The sequence below is a fragment of the Bubalus bubalis genome, chromosome 14 (assembly GCF_019923935.1).
Source record: "Bubalus bubalis isolate 160015118507 breed Murrah chromosome 14, NDDB_SH_1, whole genome shotgun sequence".
In the NCBI taxonomy this organism is placed as follows: domain Eukaryota; kingdom Metazoa; phylum Chordata; class Mammalia; order Artiodactyla; family Bovidae; genus Bubalus; species Bubalus bubalis.
Genome location: NC_059170.1, coordinates 70,821,484 through 70,835,234, shown reverse-complemented (window position 1 = coordinate 70,835,234; position 13,751 = coordinate 70,821,484). Strand labels below are relative to the sequence as shown.

The window sequence follows — 13,751 nt, the reverse complement described above, 5'->3', positions numbered from 1 at the left end:
TTTTTTTCTTATTTACTAAGAATGGGGCTGGAGTGGCCAGAGGTCAGAGTGGGAGCTGAGTGGGGGCAGGAGATGGCAAGGAGTGAAGAAATCTCTGAAAAATTAACATTATTGGTATCTCTCTATATAAAGATGCAAATGGCATTTTATCTCAACTCGGCTCTGTGCTCTCCTCAGTGTTTATGATTAATTATCTCCTTTTTCATAAAAATAAATCATGTTAAAAATTAGGATCTAGGTGCTGGGGAGAAACTAAGCCCAGGTTTCAGGTCGATCTTGTTAATTTCAGCCTGAAATTGACACACTAATTAAAGAGCACCGTGGTAAAGCCGGAGCAGGCAAGATTATACCCAGCTCTTTTTTTTTTTTATCAGATCTACCTTATATTTTCCCAATTAAAAACTGCAAAAAGCAGTTTCATTGCCCCGGGATAAAAAATAAGGGCCCCCTTTCACAACGTCGGCCATCACTTTCTACCATCAGATTCATTGTGATGTATTAGATGCAATAAATTATCCCATGTAACAAAACATTGGGAGCTGAAAGGCAGATAATCTGGAAAGCAGAGATAAGGATTCATTATTCCAAATCATTATGAATCCAACGTTGCCTCTGACTTCTTTCTTAATCAGCTCCTCTGATCCTGGATATGTGAGCAGTACAGATAAGGAAAGAGTCGTTTATAATTCTCCACCTCGTCTAATATTTTAAAATAAAGTCAGAGGCAAGAAAACGCCATAAAACACTGGTGAGCAGGCAAGCGCCGAATGAAAAATCACTTCCATGTTATTATATCCACAGTAAGATTTAATTAAAATTCTCCACGTTCACGTGCTTTATTTTCAGATAGGATTTTTTCCCATCACGTAATAATTGATAGGAATTTGCAAACGGGGCTATTTATTTAGGGCGCCTGGGTGGAATAGTTCTTTTTTTTTTTTTTTTTTTAAAGATTTCCAGTCATTGCTTTGTGAAACTTTCATTTGAGACATCCATGTTCTATACCATCCAGGCCCCCACCACCTACTCACCCCCCAACCAGGCTGAGTTTTGGTCAAAGAACATAGGCAAAGTACCCGACCAGAAAGTTGAGTTTAATAAAAATGTTCTGTTGAAAAAGAAAAATGAAAGAACTGACTGTCCCCACGCTAGACATCTGTTTACTCCCTCCCAACACCCCACCGTACACATTTATAATAAAATAAATGTCAATGAATGGGCTTGAAAGAGTGGAACTTTTAAACCAAGGCTAATATTGAGTGTGTGTTTTCATCTGGCAGAGAGTGAACTTAGGTGAACTAAGCCAGTCTAAGGGTATACACAGGAAGGTAGACTAATGGAGAAGGGGAATGATGCTGTAGGCTGATAGGCAGGAGGAGAAAAGATTTTCTGTGTTTTAGGGAAAAGAAATGGGATGTGGGAAACCTGGAAGAATAAATATATGGTTCCTCCAGCCCTGCTCGGAACAACTCTAAGTGGTGGCACGTTCTTAGAAAGACTGGAGATTCTGCCAGCGATTATTTCTTCCTACGGGGTCTCCTTTTTCTTCATCCAACAGGTGAAGTTCCTATCTGTGCGGCCATCGCTGAGATCCGGGGACATAGTGTTTCCATTATCTGTTAGTCATTTACTGATCCATCTTCCACCGCCACATGCCCAGCGACTTCCCTTTATGTTTAAAATCCAATCAAATGCCTTAGCTTGTGGGGTTGTGGTCCAACCCACCACGGAATTGAAAGCAGTCGATGCTGGTGCCAATTAGAATGGCATGGTTGCCTCCAGGAAGAACCCCAGACCCAGCACAGTCCCCAGGCCCTGGAGCCACACAGAACACTTCTCCTCCTAGTTCAGCCTCTGAATGCCAACTCCAGGAAGGAGGATCACCTGCCCTGGGTTAACGGGCTAAAAGGCCGGTGGTATGTGCTGGGGGTGGATTGGGATGGTGAAGAGACAGGGGTGCAGGCACAGGTGAGCTGCCCCTGAGTGCCCTCTGTATGTGCCAGGGAGCTGGGTTCCTGCCTTCCAGTCCTGGGTACTCACCAAGCAAGGACATGTCAATAAAAAGGCTCATTTTTGAGTTCTGAAACCTTGGGAGGGAAGTCACTCTCTCTCCTTGGACTTGTTAAGATGGAGCCTCTCCCAAGCACCTGGGGATCCGAGGCCCCTCAGCTTTTAACACTGGCAGTTGCTCCTTGAATAAGGGAGGGTCTTTTTTTCTGTCTCTCATGAGCACAAGTATACACACACACACACACACACACAAGCACAGAGACCTGAACCACAAATCAGCAAGCCAGGGTGGCAGCTTTTAAAATTCAGAAAGTGACTTGTAGCTTCATTAAAGTCACATCTTTACCGTGTGCAGGGGCCAGTGTCCTCGAATCTCAAATTAATCTTTAGCCCCTCTGGATAAGTGACCAGCGTCTTTCCTTCACTTTGTTTACTTCTCAGGATAAATTGTACCCTTTCTTCACTGGCTGCCCACTCCCCCCAACATCAAATTTCACCCAGCCATCCTGGAATAATTCTCTCCTGGATTCCTAATTAGCAGCACTTTCCACTGCTAAGTCCATCAAGATGACAAGAAATGCCCAGCTGGTATTCTCAAAATCTTGCCCCTTACTGGACATTGAATTCAAAATCGGTTATATTTTAATTAAGTCCTTTGGATTTTTTTTTTTTTAAGCCCCAGTATCTTTGGTAGTCGAGTGTCCTTAAATTAAACCTTCTTTTGCTAAAGGTAGAATTGGGGCGACGGGGGTGATGTGTGCAAGCGGTCAGGTTTCTCCTTCCCTTAACCAGAGAGTCACTTTAAACCGGAGACGAGCAAGTGCCCGCGTCAGCAGAAAAGGAACGCGGGCAGGGGCCGTCAGACCGGCCGGAACCAGGCGGAGGGTGGCAGGCGCCCCCCAGGGACAGGGTGACGAGCGTGTGGGTGCTAGGGGTGACGGAGAGAGCGCGAGCCTGGGGTCGGCGGGGGCGTGGGTGGTGTTGCAGGGCGGGGATCCAGATGCTAAAGGTAAAAGGCTGGCAGGTTGGAGGTGACTCTGTGATGGGGAAGGGAGGAGATGAAGGGAGGAGACCCTCGAAAGGGCGCAGAAGTTAGAGGGGAGATGCAGAAACAGGCGAGATGGGGGGCACAGCTGACATCCAAGTCAAGGAGACAGATGTCGCCATCTGGGTGGCCGATGACCCTCCCGGGCCCGGGGGGGGGGGGGGGGGGCGGGTCTTGTTGCCCACAAGGCAGGAGTGAAGAGGAGCGAGTGGCCGGGGAACCCTGAAGGGCTCCACCCTCGGCCGCCCTCCGGGAACAGCCCGCGGTTCCCTGACTCCCGCCGGGGCAACAGGTTGGGGGAAGGAGTGACCTCTCCCTGACGCCCTCGAAAGGCGCAGCCGTGCCGACTCCGCGCCTCGGCGCCAGAGAACGTGGCTCTGCCGCTGGGTGGCGGCAGGCAGGAGGGCCAGGGCCGCCGGCGGGGGAGGGGCTGAGCCGTGACGCGAGGTGGACCTCGGAGCTTCCTCGGGGGCAGGGGGGCTCCCGGCTTGTCTCCTGGCCATCTGTGCAAACGATAAGACACCCCGCGCCCATCCCGCATGTGGCTTAAACCTGGACCCCGGAGGATGCTGAGCGAGGCGCAAAGCGGGGCGTGCTGTGTCCAGGTCCGGGGGCCTTGAGCGGCTGCAGGCAGGCTAGGATCCGAGGCGCAGGCAGTTGCCCTTCCCGGATCCGGCCGCCGGCCGCCGGGGCAGCGCTGGGCACCTGCCCGCCTCGGCGCCGCCCCACCTCTGCCCACTCATTCTGGCCCCGCTGACCAATGGCCTCGTCCTCGCCGTGGGGAACACTCACCCATGAACACTTGGAACCGTCACATCATGCCACTCCCTCCTACCGAACTGGTTCCAGCCCAAGAAACTTCTTGACTTCCTGGCCCAGCGGTGGACACATTTTCTTTTTTATTTCTCCCCAAAGATTGATTTATTTTTAAAGTCAGTCTCCATATTCCTGTTGTATAAATATTGTGAAGGGAAAACTCTACCTGTCAAAACAAATGGACGCTGACCTTTCTACCCCAATGTTTATGGAGTTTCGTTTTACTCTTGCAGAAATTTTATTCATGGCAGACTCCCTCTGTGGATTATTTTGATCTCCACCCCCCAGCCCCCTGCAGAAGTAGGGATGGTATAGGAGGGGGGCTCCTGAGGCTGAGGGCGGGAGCTTGTTCCCTCTGGTGGGTAGACGAATAAGATCATTTTCCTTCTAACATTTTATCTTCAGAGTGACCTCTGATTCTTGCTCCTTTGTCTCACTTTTCTAGAAGGTTAATTTCTCCCAGAAGTCTTTTTGGAAAGAGTTGGGACCCCTCGGGAGACTCTCCCCAAACTTTTACTTAGTGGGTGCACAAGTGCCGCTACTTCACATGTTTTATGGCCTCCATGAAGAGCTAAGTTGTAGCCAGCAAGCCCAGAGTGAAGTCACTGACCTTCCTGCTTTTCCTAACTTTCCCTGGCCAGCTGTGGCTAGAGGTAGTGGAAAGTGGATTGTATTCATTTTTGAAGCGTCAGCCTATACAGAGCCTGGTGGAACAGTCAGATGGAGGGGTGGCGGGTAGGGTCTGGGAGGCTGAGACCATGGCCTAAATGTGGCCATGAGGTTTACCTCCAGATGCTTTCTCTGGGTCTCCACTTCCAAAGTGGGAGGGAAACTCTTCAAAAGCTTTTCTATCTATGGTTGCTGGTGACCCAGTCCACACTCCTAGTGACATTTACAGTGTTAATTCCAGCCCCGCCAGAGACAGTGGACTTTGTAGGCACCAGGGGGCTGGTCACATTTCAAACAGTCTTTCCTCATTCCCCCAGCTCTGCCGGTGTCACTTACTCCTGATGTGCGGCGTGCCTGTTTGCAGAAGGGGGGTGAAATTCATTCCTCCCTCAGCCTCTCTCCCTCCCTTTCCCTCTTCGCAACCCGGAAGAGCTCTGCTCTCTACAGTGAGCAGGAGGCGGGGGGAGGGGGGTTCCTAGGAAGGATGCACATCACCCTGGTTTTAGTTCTCGCTGGAAGCCTGCGTGAGATGCCGTAAGCAGCTGGGGCGGCGAGGACCGCGGCAGCGACAACAGTGGTCAGGTCTGCCTATCATTTCTGCCTTCAGATCTCCAGCAAGTCAGGAAAAAAACAAAACAAAACAAAACAGCTGGCGGCGGAGAGCAAGCTACCCAGGTTAGTGAATATCACTATCTTCTGTCTCTCGCTCTGCATGGGCTTTCCTTGCTTCACGTGGAGAGAATTAACAGGCAGTCTCCGCTCCAGAAGAACAGCTGCCCCTTGAAGAAAATGAACTAGACCCCAGTCCTTGTTCTTTCTGGTCCCTGGAAATCTTTGACTTTCTGCAATGACCTTGGGAGAGTGTGGTGTGTGCATGTGTGCCTGTCCATGTTTGGAGGAAAGAGCCAGTAGAACTAGGCATGTGGAGAAAAAATTAAGCAGAAAAATAGGAGAGGATGGTAAGTCTCGGGAAGGGATGGATATGTTTTCCTCTTCAGGGAGGGCAGAGGGTTGAGGAAAGAACCAGTCTGAATGAGCAGCTCAGCCTTCTCCCCAAGGTGGCTGTGGAGTGTCAATTTCATGTTTATTTCCCTCTGCCCACAAGTGCCCCATTAGGCTCATTGTCTTTGAATACAATTAAAGAAACAGCTGTGGCTGTGGGTTGAAAGTTGGAACCCAGATGTGTGAGCATCTGACATCCCCTGGGGAGCTAGTGGCTGGCAGGCACCTTTGATTCCAGAAGCACCCTAAGGTGGGTGAGAAAACCGAAGCCTGGAGAGGGTGCTAGGGAACTGAAGAATGGCAGGGGCAGAGGGAACTAGGATTCTACTTTCTCCAGGGACATTGGACCAACAGACCTCCAAGAAGTCACTCGTTGGGAAGCAGTTCCCAGTGAAGACAGATAACGTTACAATGCAAGGGAAGTTGCATTCTCAGAAAGTATCTGAACAGGAGAGTATCTGAGCACAAGAGTTGCTTTTATTCACCTTTCTTTCCTCTCAGACACTGTGGGGTGCTTGGGAAGTGGACATGGGTAAGTCTGTCCTGAGCAGGGATGGAAAGGAGTCTAACCTTCAGGATCTCCGCTCCGCTGGGTTCCCAGTTCACCTGTGCTTTTTGTCTTCTTGCGTCACCCACATTAACTCGAGTGCTGGGGTTCTAGGTGGGGGTTGAGGAACTTTAAAGGGACAAATAATAATAAAGTAACATTTGTAGCCCTTTCATCCCTTAGTGCTTGTGGCAGAAAAGGTGCGGGGAGGGCGGCTGTCGGTTGCATGACAGGCTTGAGGTAGTGGGGTACCAGCCAGGCTGGTAGAGTCAATCCAGGAAGGGTCCTGGTTAGGAGATGCTTGCAGGACCAAATGGCTGGTCATGGGGAGTAGGCTCACCATTAAACCTTTAAAATGTGTGATCCTGAGGAAATGAATTGTTTGCTGCCCATCTGAATCTGGGGTGGGATTCAGCGCCCAGGGCAGACAAATCAAGACCCAGGTGGGTGTAGGGTCTTAGGGGCCCCCGTACCAATTTCCTGGGGCCAGGCAGGAGGCCCAGCCCTCAGCGTTGTCCCGCCAGGCCTCAGGTTCCTAGCTGGAGAAGTCAGCTGGGGTCTGAGAATCTGGCTGAATGGCTCTCTGGACACAAGCCCCACACCGCACCCCGCCCCTCCATGCACATCCTCCCATCTACACTAGAATCTCCACCAGTCCTGGGGAATCAGAATTGGGGTTGGTCTTTTCCTGCCAAAAGCCGGAGACTGGGAAGCTGCCTTTTGCTTTATTTGATGTGGCCATCCTGCCTTTTGCCAACGATATATGAGGTGTGGGTGAGTCCGGGGGTGCAGTAAAGAAAGGGGAGTGGGCGCCTCTAGGGCGCATCAGCGGAGCCTCTCTAAGGCGACGCCCAGCAGCGCAGGGCCACCCAGAGAGGTCGGGAATGCGGCAGGGAGCCGGGTGGCTGAGAGCCGCTTTCTCGGAGGTTAAGGCAGTACATGCCGGGAACCGCGGGAGGTCCTGAGAAGGCCGTGGGGCTGAGTCCGAAGGCCCAGCCCTGTCCCGCAGCAGGCTATTCTAACCATTTCTGGGCTGCGTTCAGGTGTGGACTCCTAGTCCGAAGGCTTTCGCGCAGAAAAGTGCATCCTTTTGTGGTACGTCTTTGTGTGCGGACCAAATATTTCTGATCAACTCTTTTTCTTAATGGTGGGAGTAACTAGTGATTGCTTTACCCACTGCAGGGAGCGGGCCAGGGGAGCCCCAGATTTGAAGTCCGGATCTCCCTTTTTGCTTCGGGCAGCTGGGACTAGAGGTGGTGGCGGGGATGCGGCTGTTGGAAGGACCAGAAAGAAACGTGGCCCAAGGCGCTGGAGCGGAGTTCTCCCTGGGTGTCCGTCGCTGCGGGTGTGCTGGTACACGTGTGCGGTTGCAGTTTTGTTTTATATAACAAATTGCTTGGGGTCCGCGAGGTGGGGGCAGCGGAGAGCCTAGCGCGAGCCGGGCCCGGAGGGGAGAGGCGGCGACTGGGTGAAGTGTGAACCCCTGAGAGCCGGGGAGCCCCCCAGATTTTACCCGGAGGTCTCTAGCGTGTCCAAGGAAGACGCGGACACTTGGTGCGTTTAGAAGCTCGCCTCTGCTGACTCCTGGTCGGCACAGATTACCTTTCTCCATTTCCCTGTCCGGGTCATGACGTCCCCAGCCCTCAAAGCGCACTGTCATTGTTCAGCAATCAACACCCCAGTTTTCTGGCAACTCTAGAAAAGTAAAAAACACAGCAGCCCCAAGAGAAAGCCCTCCTCTTCCTGAAATGTCAAAATGAAGTGGTCGGAGGAGAGTTGGCCGAGGCTAGCGCCGGGTTCGGGGCTGGCCCGGGGCTTCTAAAGGTGCGGGGCGGTGAGGCAGCTGCGACAAAGCGGGGACACTGGGAGGCGAAGGGAGATGGAGCCGGCGCCCCCCAAATGCGAGGGCCTGGAGTTGACGTGGGTGGATGCCTCACGCTGACTCCTTCCTCGCCTGCGGGGCGGCTGCTCCCTTCCCTGGGTGTCTCGAAGGCTTCAGCCGTAACCTGAGGACGCCACACCGTGAGAGCTTGGGTTTAGGCGCTGCGGGCGCTTTAGAAAGTCACTGGTGGTGCTGGGTGGGACACGCGGCCTGTGCCCGCGGACACACCGCGGGGACCTGCTGGAGCACCCCCCATCCTTTCCCTTCTCTCTTGGTTCCACCTGTCTTCTAGACCCCTAAAGCCAGGAGGGAGGGAGTGGTCGGAGGTGCCCCCTTCCTGCCGGGTGACTCGCAGGCCTTTCGATCCACCCCATCAAGGGGAAATCTTTCTCACCCATCCAGCCTGGGGGCTCCCCCCGTGGCCAACCCCTCTGACATGTGCATTGGTAAACTCGAAAAGAGAAATCCCCTCTCCTCCCCCCCTTTCCTCTACACCCCTACCCACCCAATTTTTATCTAGCTACCATCAGGGTTTTTCTCAACCGGGGAGAAAAGCGTAGCTTCACAAGGAGGGTCAGGATCCCTCGAAGCTGGAGGGCCCGGCCTGGCGCTGGGGGCGGGTTCTAGGGGGGCGGGTAATCTTCTGGCTTATCTTCTCTCGGACTTCTCTGGTAGCCCGTTCTGGCCCAGGCGGGTTTCTTTCGAGTTTTAAACGGTGATAGATGAATAAGCGAGGAAAAAAAAAAAAAAAGTAAATCTAAACCACATACCATCCCCAAAGGGCTGGCTCATTTTCCTGGGCTTCCTGGGCCTGGGCGGGTGGGCGTTGGAGCCGGGAGAAGCAATGCGCGAGCCGCGAGCGCTTTTCGCCTGCGTTCTCGCGGGTTTCCCCCTTGCTGCTTCTACTTCTAGCATCTTTCCTTTGCCAGTCTATTTTGGGATCCCCTTTATTCTGCGTCCCTGCTGGCTAGCTGTATTTCATTTGAACAGCACCGTCAGCACTGCCCACCGCCTGCTTCTCTCCATCATCCTGTGACCCCACTGTCCACTTTCTGCATTTCAGTTCATGCGGGAAAGAGAAAGGGGGCTTGAGAGGCGGCAGAGCTGGAGATGTCGTGTAATATGTGTTTAGCCTGCGCTGTCTCGGACGCGGCGCCCGAGCGGGCTCCCCCGCCGTTTCGCTCGCGCAGCCGGGCCTGGCGGTGGCGCCTTGAGCCGTGTCCCCCGCGTAACCCTCTTGCCCGGCAGCCGGCGAGCTGTTTATACAGCTTTACCTGTGCTATTCTCGTATCCAGTAGAAATCCTCGCTCGGCCACGGTAACCTAATCCGAGGGCCGAGGCAGGGAAGGGGGTGGCGAGGCGTGCTCGGTGAAGAGCGAGGTGTGTACGCGCGAGAAGGGGGTTCTCTCCTTTGCCCCTCCTTCCCCGATGGGGATGGAAACTGGGATGGTTCGGGTGATCGAGATGGGGGTCCGAGGGCTAAGAAGGAAGGAGGCCGTTTTCCACGTCCCTGTCCTGTTTGCTTTTCTCCCTCTAACAGGTAATCGGGGACCCAAGCCGGACGCGTGCTGCCTGTAGGCGCGGCGGTTCCGGGGGCGCCCCGCGGGGCTAGCGAGACCCGGGACGGGATCCTCCCAGTCCAGGACTAGGGTGAAAGCTCTCACTCCGCTTTCAACTTGCCCCTGGAGAACTCCCACATCTAAGGCTAGACTGGCAAGGCAGGGAGCCGGCACTTAACCAGATCTTCCCTGCAGGGCCAGCCACTTCTTCCAGAGCGCCGCAGCCGGCGCACGGAATCGAATTAAACGCCTCTTGGCGCTTATTGTCTCTCGCTAATTGCTCCAACAATGGCCACTATAAAAATGGAGACACCCAATTAAAGGCCTTGCCGGACCGCGCTGGGCTCCCGGCGACGAACTGGCCACCGGCCTGGGGCTTGCAGACCTCCTGGGCGCGAACGGGACTGGTGAGGGGCGCTGGCGCCAGCCTCGGCACCTCTGGCCTCCACTTCCTCCCCAGACGCACAACGATCGCGGTCGGTTCACACCATTTTTATTGACCGATCGCAGCCCAGGAAGATTGATCGAGCTGGAAGGGACTTCTCCTCCCCCAGCCCCAGCTCGCCAGGGCCTAGGGGCTGCACTGCAGTTTTTGGCCTTTGCTGTGGCTCTGCGCCCTCCCTGCCCCCCAGCCCCGCAGGTTCCCGGCCTCATTTCTGTCTTCAGCGGCGCGGCCGGGTCCGCCCAAGCCGGCGCCGCGGCTCCGGGGGGAGGGACGCGGCGGCGCGGCCGGGCTCCGCTTCTTTCTCTCGCTTGCAAATATTTGCTGCCTCGCTGGAAATCCGACTATATCGCGCGCGCTCCGCTTGCAAAGTCCTTAAGTAAACACGCTCAAATGACCGCCCCAGGCGGCCCGAGGCACGCTCACTCCCCCTGCACGGGATTAGTAACTTTATGACTTCGACCCCGAGGCTGGCTTTTCTGGTTACCCTCGGTGGGCCGCGCGCGGGCGCCCGGGGCCGCTCTCCAGACACCTCGGCCCCGCGGAGCTCGCCTGGACGCGCCTGTCGCCAGGCTCGGGTGGGTGACGCTGGCCACGTGGATCTCCGCTCTCTGGGTCCTGCGACCCCAGGGGTGAGCCTGGGGCGGGGGGCACGCTCCTCCTCTCTACGCTACGGGCTCTGGCTCCTTTGCGGGATTGGGTTCCCCACTTGGATCCGATGAGAGCGTCTGAGCTCCCGGGAGGGCGGGTGGGAGGGACCTCAGCTGGAGGGCATGTGTTTGGGAGTGTGTGTGTGTGTGTGTGTGTGTGTTGGGGGGGGGGGGTCCCAGCTTACCCCGACCGAGGAGAGAAAGGAAGGCTCCATTTCTTACCCTTTCCCCAAGAGGGCACACACACCCCGCTCAACTTGACGCCTGAAGCAGCCGCTTCGAGGCCTGGCGTTTCAGATAGGCCAACCGGCTCCCGCCGCCCCACGCTCAGCCCGGGTACCGGTTCCGGGCGACCGGGGATGGACGGTAGACGCGCGGTCGCCGTCTCGGCTCCGGGATGCTCGCCCTAGGGGTCCCAGGCATCCAGACCTCGGCCAGCCCCTTGCCCTGGAGAGGGAGGCCTAGCGCTCTGCAGGAGCCCAGGGCCCTGCTGCGGCGGCGGCGGCGGCGGCGGCGGCGGCGGCGGCGGCAGCATCCTTCTAGGTCTCCACCTCGCTTCCCTGACCCGAGCTCCGCCGGCCGCTCCCGGGGAGGAGAGGAGGGACGGGGGCTCTCTAGACCGGTCCGGGCCGGGGTCCTGGATAGGAGCCCGGGACGGGGAGCAGGGGGGGCTTCAGATCTGCAGGAGGGCGCTGAGGCGTTTCCGCAGGAGGCTGGGATTAGCTTTGCGGGCTAGGGCAGAGGGGGGCTCAGTACCACCTTTTCTTCCCTTCACCGGGCCTCGAGCCCCCACGCTCCCCCCGTCCGCCCTCAGAGGAGGAAGCCCGGCCTGCATTTGCCCGCGAGGCAGGTCAGGCAGGCGCCGGGCCTGGCCTAGACTCCCGCAGCCCGGCTCTCCGCCTCAGGCCACGCGCCGCAGCCTCTCTCCCGCCTGGCTCCCTTCCCCCTTCCTTCCGCGTGGGTCCTGGGGCCGACCTCGGCCCTCCCTGCTCGGTAGACCCCTCCTCTCCTTTTCCCTCCCCCCAGCTCTGTGCTCCTGGCTCTGGGGTTGGGCCCGTGACGTCAAACCCAGTGTGGCGTCGGCGAGACTGGCCGGCGCGGGCCATCAAAAGAGCAACGTCCTCTTTCCCAATTACCCACTGTCAGTCCGGGAACAGGGGCGGACCGGCTGGGAATTAAATGTTAAATACCCCCTACAGGCTGGCTCCATTACACCGGGCACCCAGCCGCAGGCCCCCACTCCTCTCTGCCAGCTCCAAACCACCCAGACCAAGAAGGGGCCTTCGAGATCTTTTATTTTTCCAAGGGTTGGGGGTGGCTCTTCAGGTCAGTGCAGCCAGACTTGGTGCTCGTGATTTAATTAAAATGAATAATACCTCCCCCCAAAGTTTGAGCATTATCAGAGGCGCCACTACACCGGAAGGCCTCCTTCTCAGGGATATTTTCTCTTTGTCTTTTAAAATCGGCTTTAGCCTCTGAAGTTAACGTTTTCAAGTCCTGGCGTCAGCAGCGTCTCTTTCCGAGGATGGGTCCCTTTTATTTCCTGGACTTTCAGGTCTTGGCGCAGAGGACCAAAGAGCTCCGTTTGGTATTTTCCGCGTCGCTTTGAACTGGGGTCCGGCTAGTGTCGGCGGGTCCTAGATCAACGCGCAAAGATGCCCTTTTCTTTTCTTTTTTTCCGCCTCTGCAGCCATCCTTAAGCTGAATCTCGGGACTTTTAGCAACAATGTGTATGAGTCCGTTGTCCTTGTTTATGGAGCGGTTTCCGGTGAATGTTAGAAACTAAATAATTAAAAGGTTTGGAGAGCGCGGTGAGCAGGAGAGGCTGCCAGCTTGACTGGCCCTAGAGAGACGTGGTCAGAATGAAGGAAAATCGATGCTCCTTTACTGGGCCGCCCTAATAAGCAGGGACTAAGTGGGCTCAGGAGAAACATGGGGAGGGGGGTTAATTTAGGGACTTTCTTACCGTTTCGTGTCTAGAAACTCAAGCTGATGTTTCTAACAAACATCTAACAAACGTCAGCTTTAAGAAAATGGAGACTCAAGAAAACTTCCACGTCAGGAAGAGCCACGTTTCCACTATTTCTTCCAAATGAAATTTGTTAGTCTTTCTACGAGGATTGTATATTAAAAGCAGGACAGCCCCCCCCCCCCACCCCCGCCCCATACACACACCGAGTTAAGGTTGAATATGGATGGTTTTCTTTCACCGCAAGGAAGGAATCCTCTAGCACTTACTTTCAGGGATGGTCTCTTCTATGTTGACTTTTTTAGGTGTATTTGTAGGGAATTGTCACGGGGTGGGGTAGAGAAGCGAAGAGGGAATAATGCCTTCCAATTGAACCCCAAATCAAACTGTCAGTACCGTCCGTGGGAAAGCCTGCGGGAGAACCCACGCTCTCTCCTTGCACACATTGCCCTGAGGGGAGCCGCGGGTGGAACCTTGAGACTTCGCTTCCCGCCCGACTCTAGCACACCCGGGCCGCTTTCTGGGGCCAGACGGCTGCAGCAGCCTGAGCGCCGCTAGGGGATGCAGTGGCTCAAAGCACCGAGACCGGCCGGGGAGGTTGCAGCCCGCGGGGCCGTCCAATCGCGGCCGCGCCGCAGCCTCGCGCGCTGATTGGCCCCTTCTCGGCCCCGCCCCGGGCGCCCCGCCCCTTCGCCGGGCTGTCTCTGATCTCTGCTGCCTCCGCCCGAGGCTGCGAGGCCGGACCCAGCGAGTCCCGCGAGCTGCGGGGCCCCGGGGAGGTCGCCGCAGTCCTGCCCGGCGGCCCGGGTGGGGGCCGCAGGAGGGGGCTGGGGAAAAACGCCGGGAGCGGGAGTAAATAGGGCTCTGGGCGGGGAAGAGGGAACAAGTTGGGTAACCGGAGCAAAGACCCGAGTGCTTGGGGAACCAGAGATTCTCGCCTCCCCCCCTTTTCATCCATCACTATTGTTACTCTGGTCAAAAGCACGCATTGATTACGAATATTAGGTCTGGAAGGGACAGCTGCAACAGCTGAGACATTCTTGCCAGGGGCTTGTGAACGCCAGAGGCTGGGCAATGTACACCACGACCACCAAAAAGTTGCCACCGACATTTCAATCAAAGTCACATTCCGCCCCGCCCCCGACCCTCCCTTGACCCCC

At 55.7% G+C, this 13,751-nt stretch overlaps 1 long non-coding RNA gene across 1 annotated transcript; it reads right to left on the bottom strand.

Moving 5' to 3' along the window:
• Positions 1–9,400: 9,400 nt before the first annotated feature.
• On the bottom strand, positions 9,401–12,995 carry LOC123329276. The gene is made up of 2 exons (XR_006544670.2): positions 12,861–12,995; positions 9,401–12,465 (listed from the first exon to the last, which is right to left on the bottom strand). It is a non-coding gene; the product is annotated as an uncharacterized LOC123329276 (long non-coding RNA).
• Between the last annotated feature and the right edge of the window lie 756 nt (positions 12,996–13,751).